A 6,000-nucleotide genomic window follows, 5' to 3' on the forward strand; every position below is an offset into this window, starting at 1 on the left:
CGAAGCAAAGATCCTAGGCCTCGTCTGAGGGTATTGTATAAATAGGGACCCAAATGTCTGCAGGGCTGCCCTACTGTATGCTTGAGCATGAAGGAACTTGACAAAGCGGAGGTTACAACTAAGCAAGGCCAGGGGCATGTGACTAGAGTTGGAGTAGATACCCACAGACAGCCCCCTTACCCCTCACATAGAAACACATGGCTTATACTCTGTGTATTCTAGAGGGGGAGCATCCGCCTCTGAAGCACCTAAAAGGGATGGCAAAAAAAGCTGGGAAGTGTAGAAGATGTGCTATCTGCAATACTAAGCTGCCAGATGCCTGGCTATAACACCTATGCGATAGACCTGATCACAGTGATTAAAATAAAAAAAACAATAGTAAATCAACCCCCCCTTTATCATCCCCCCCTTAGTTAGATAAAAAAATATAAATGTATTTATTTCCATTTTTCCGTTAGAGACATGGTTGGGCTTATAGTTGCGGTTATAGCTAGGGTTAGGTTTGGGCTAGGGTTATGGTTGGCCTTATAGCTAGGGATAGGGTGGTGTTGGGGTTAGGGGTGTGTTTGGGCTGAGTTTGAGTTAGGGATGTGTTTTGGTTGGAGTTAGAATTGGAGGGGGTTTCCACTGTTTAGGTACATCAGGGGGTCTCCAAACGCGAGATGGCGCCCGCCATTGATTCCAGATTATTTTGGATTCAAAAAGTCAAACGGTGCTTCCTCCCTTCTGAGCCCTGCCATGTGCCCAAACAGTGGCTTTTCCCTTCACCCATGACAGCACACCTGAGTCGGGGATCCGCCCCGCCAGGACAGGAAGCTACTGAAATATAAGGGGCGGCACCTCTCCCCTGCTTCAGTTGGATTCCTGTCCTAGGAAGGTAATCCCAGTCTGACAGCGGCGGTGCCTGTCATGGATGAAAGAGCCCAGGGCCGTCCCAGCGCCGCGGGAAGAGCAGGTCGGCTTACCTGCAGCGCCGGCCGTCAGTCGCTTGGAAGCGCAGTCCCCGGGGTCCTCCTGCAGGCTCCGGGTTCATGCAGGTGCGAATAGGTGGCCTCTCTGATCCGGGGCACTCCTCCGTGCCTCCCTCCCCTCGCCCGATCCTTCTCCCTCACGACATGACGTAGAGCCGGGGGCGGTTTCTGGTGTCTGACATCAGCAGCGCAGGGCATCCTGGTAGCGCGCCGGCTGACGTCACAGAGGCGACTGCAAGATGGCGCCTGGTGCGACGCCGGACGCATTAAGAATAGCGGCGGTCGCAGGGGGGGAGGGGAGAAAAAGGAGAAACGCTCACTGGCACGGACCTATTTAAAGGATGAAGGACGGCAGTGCGGCCAGGTAAAACCATGGGGTCAGAGCAGGAATGATCAGTCTCTGCCCCCGTCACAAACCTCCGCTCGCAAGCATGGTCGCAAGCATGGCAGCCGTTCAAGCGGCAAAAGCCGCAGTCGCCTGAGCCACAGGTCGGGAGACTCCTCGATGTCCAGGGAGCACAGGTCACGTGCTCCACCACAGCCTCAGAGTCCGGTACCCGACTTTATGGGTGGTGAGTGATCTCCGTGAATGTTAGAATGATGTTAATAGGGTCTTTCTTGTGCGTTATTTTCCTGAGGCCTCTTTCACACATCAGTTTTTTGCCTTCAGGCGCGATCCGGCTTTTTTTGGAAAAAACGGATCCGGCAAAATGCAATGCCGGATCCGTTTTTCCCCATTGACTTGCATTAGCGCCGGATTGCGCCGGATGGCATTGCGTTTCATCCGTTTTTTGCCGGATCCGGCAACTTGTCTCATTCCGGCGTCTTGAAAAAACGTCTACTGTAACGTTTTTTGTCTCCGGCGAAAAAGCCGGAAGCGCCGGATCCGGCGCTTCCAGCTTTTTGCTACAATGAAAGTCTATGGGCGCCGGAATGCGCCGGATCCAGAAAAAGACGGATCCAGCAACCGGATCCGGTTTTTTTAAGTCTGCGCATGCTCAGATCCAATTGGCCAGCCGCCAGGAACAGAGACGGATCCAGCAAAAAAACGGATCCGTTTCTACAGTTCTCCAAAATTTATGCCGGATCCGTTTTTTCTAAAAAAAAGCCGGATCCTGCCTGACGGCAAAAAACTGATGTGTGAAAGTAGCCTGAGGAAAAGGCCAAAAAAGCAGGGAGGAAGAGAAACAATAGGGATTGTGCCATATGTAGGAGCCCCCTAGTGAGAGATTGGCAGAAGGACTTTTGCGCCAGCTGCATCCATCGAACCATGGCGGAGGAGGTGCCAAGCTTTGCAACTAACCTCAGATCAGTCATCAGGTCTGAGGTGGAAGGCTCACTTAAAGTGTTGTTAAAAAAAGAGTAGGAAAGACTCCCCTAGCTCTTCATTAGACTCCTCAGCTGAATATCAGGCCGAACACCTGTCCTCCTCTTCGGATAGTGACACGGGTGGCAAGCTGTGTTTTCCGGTAGAGGATACGAATGCCCTCCTTAAAGCCATTAGGGTAACTATGGGCCTACAGGAGGAAAAAACGACTAAGTCTCTAGAAGACGTCATGTTCGGGGGTCTACTGGAAAGAAAGAAGCGCACCTTTCCAGTCAATGAGAAAGTCCAGGCACTCATTGAAAGAGAATGGAAGAAGCCTGAGAGATCAGGAGCACTTCCCTCCTCCTCCTTTGAACATAAAGACACGGAAATATGGGACGAAGTCCCAAAGATTGACGCAGCAGTGTCTAGGTCATCCAAAAAATCGGCCCTGCCCCTGGAAGACTCAGGTGTGCTTAGAGACCCGCTAGATAAAAAAGCAGATTCCTACCTAAGACATACATGGGAAGCAGCGACAGGAGGACTAAAACCGGCAATAGCCGGCACCTGCACAGCACGTTCCTTAATGATTTAGCTACAGCAGCTGGAAGAGAAACTTGCTTCAAAGGTCTCGAGGGAAAAAATTCTGGAGGATATGTATCTTCTACACGGAGCAGCAGCTTTTTTGGCCGACACTTCCGCCGATTCCATGAGACTGACTGCGAGAGCAGCAGGGTTATCAAACGCCGCAAGGTGCGCATTATGGCTTAAAGGTTGTCCAGGAGACCTACAGTCTAAAGCTAAGTTGTGCTCTCTTCCGTGTGATGGACAATTTTTATTTGGAAAAAATCTAGATGACATCTTGGAAAAAGCAAGTGATAGAAAGAAGTGCTTTCCCAGGTTTCCAGGAGATCAAAGAAGGCCGTCTTTTCGGAGAGGAAAATTCAACAGGGGCCGTCCTCCAGGTGATGGGAAAAGATGGGAGGACAAAAGGAAGGAGTCTGGATTCATGTTCAGAGGAGCCACCTCATCTGCAAAAAAATCCCCACAATAACGCCGACATCCCAGTAGGGGGGAGACTGATGCTCTTTTCCCAGGCCTGGGAAGGTATCTCTTCCAATGCCTGGATCTTAAACATCATAAGAAAAGGCCTCAAAATCCCGTTTTTTCAGCGGCCGAGAGCATCTTTTGTTGTGACCCCCGTCAGGAAGGAGATAGAGGAACAATTGGCCCTGGAGTCAGAAATCTCTCTGCTAGACAAATGCGTTCTGACTGAAGTCCCAAGCGGACAGGAGAGAACGTGCTTCTACTCAACCCTCTTCCTGATAAAAACCAGTCATTCAGAACAATTATAAACCTCAGAGGCCTCAATCAGTGGATAGAAAACCAGACCTTCAAAATGGAGTCGGTAACTTCGGCCATAAAACTACTACACCACAATTGTTTTATGGCCGTAGTCGATCTAAAGGATGCCTATTATCACATCCCGATCCACCCAGATTATCAAAGATACTTAAGAGTAGCTCTCTACATCCAGTGCAGTCTCAGGCATTTTCAATTCAGAGCCCTTCCATTTGGCATATCCCTAGCCCCGAGAGTGTTTACGAAAGTCGTAGCGGAGAGGACAGCCTTCCTCCGAATCCACAACACAATTATAATACACTATTTGGGTGATTTTCTAATCGTGGGCAACTCAGAACACCACTGCACAGAGCAGGTAGAAAGAATAACAAATACTCTACAGAGACTCGGGTGGATGGTAAACATCAAAAAATCAAAACTGCAAACCCTAAAGAGACAGATTTTTCTAGGGTTCATCCTGGACTCAGAACAAACTTGTCTGTTATCAGAGGCCAAGATGGAAAAGGTGAGGAATATGACTTTGGCGGCCCTAGACCAACCTCACACGACCCTGAGAGGCGCGATGTCCTTACTAGGCACCCTGACAGCATGTATTCCAGCCGTCAGGTGGGCACAATTTCATACCCGTCAACTTCAGGCAGAAATTCTATCAGCACAGAAATCGCTAAGAGGGTGTTTGGAAGGAAGGCTGGAGCTTTCCTTAAAGGTCAAAAACTCTCAGATGGTGGTTAGACAGGACAAACCTGATGTCAGGAATGTTATGGCACAGACCAGTGTCCGACATAATCCTGACAGACGCAAGTTCCTCGGGGTGGGGGGCTCACCTAAGGGGACAGGCGGCCCAGGGACCCTGGGGGCCCCAGGAGCAAAACGTATCCTCCAACCTAAGAGAACTACGGGCAGTAAACAAAGCCTTAAAAATCTTTATTCCCAGTCTAAAAGGCCGCAATGTCCGGATCATGTCGGACAACAAAGTGACAGTGGCGTATATCAACCACCAGGGGGGAACAAGGTCACACTCCTTAATGAACGCGGCCAACGAGATTTTTCGCAGAGCGACATCTACTCTCCCTGACGGCACTACATATAAGAGGGGTAGAAAACGTAGAAGCCGACTTCCTGAGCCGCAATATACTAAGGCAAGGAGAATGAACCCTGAATCAGTTAGTGTTCCAGAAGATAGTACAACTCTGGGGAGAACCGGTAGTAGACCTCTTAGCCAACAAAAGCAACAGACAGAGAGGTTTTGTTCACTAAACCCAAAAGAAAAAACATGGGCGGTGGACGCATTGCAAATTCCGTGGTATTTCAAAGTAGGTTACGCATTTCCTACATTAGCTCTGATCCCAACAGTTGTGAGGAAAATAAGGGAAGATCAGGCCAGAGTGATCTTAATAGCCCCATTCTGGCCGAAAAGACCCTGGTTCTTGCTACTGCAAATGATGTCCCTCTCGGATCCATGGGTACTACCAGAGATCCCAGACCTGCTAGCTCAGGGTCCAATATTCCACACGCAAGTCAAGGGATTCCATCTGACGGCGTGGAATTTGAAAGGTCACTTTTAAGGGATAGAGATTTTTCTCTGGGGTTGGTGGCTACGCTGTTAAAAAGTAGGAAGCCAATAACAACTAACATATATGGTAGAACATGGAATAAGTTTCTACAGTTCCTGGGGGAAGCTATTAGACCAAAAGCCCCCGATTAAGGCCATCTTGGAATTCTTACAGGCAGGATTACAACTAGGTCCAGCGGTAAACACCCTTAAAGTTCAGGTGTCCGCACTGGGCGCGCTATATAACTGCAACATAGCGGCAAACAGATGGGTAGCTAGATTCATTAAATCCTGCCATAGGTCCAGACCGATTCCATTACCAAGTATAGCCCCGTGGGATTTAAACTTGGTAATAGAAGCCCTTATGAAAGAGCCGTTTGAACCAATTCAACAACTGCCGGTAAAATATCTTGCCCTAAAGACCATTATTTTAGTGGCCCTTACATCGGCCCGTATAGTAAGTGACTTGCAGGCCCTCTCAGTGAATCCACCCTATACCCAGGTGTACCAGGAGAGGGTCGTCCTAAAAACAGACCCTGCTTATCTACCTAAAGTGGTATCAGATTTCCACCGTAGCCAGGAGATTGTGCTCCCCTCCTTCTGTGAGAATCCAAAAAACCCAGGGGAGGAGAAATTCCACAAACTGGATGTAAAAAGGGCCCTGCTAGAATATATATATCAGTAACTAGCCAGTGGAGGAGGTCCCAGTCCCTATTTGTAGCCTTCCAGGGTGCCAGAAAGGGCTATGATTAGCCTACTCAGCTAGTGGTGTTCCGATTCCTGATGGCATTAAGGCTCATTCCACCAGA

This window comes from Dendrobates tinctorius, unplaced genomic scaffold (assembly GCF_039654945.1).
Source record: "Dendrobates tinctorius isolate UK_male_01 unplaced genomic scaffold, ASM3965494v1 ptg000005l, whole genome shotgun sequence".
Taxonomy (NCBI): domain Eukaryota; kingdom Metazoa; phylum Chordata; class Amphibia; order Anura; family Dendrobatidae; genus Dendrobates; species Dendrobates tinctorius.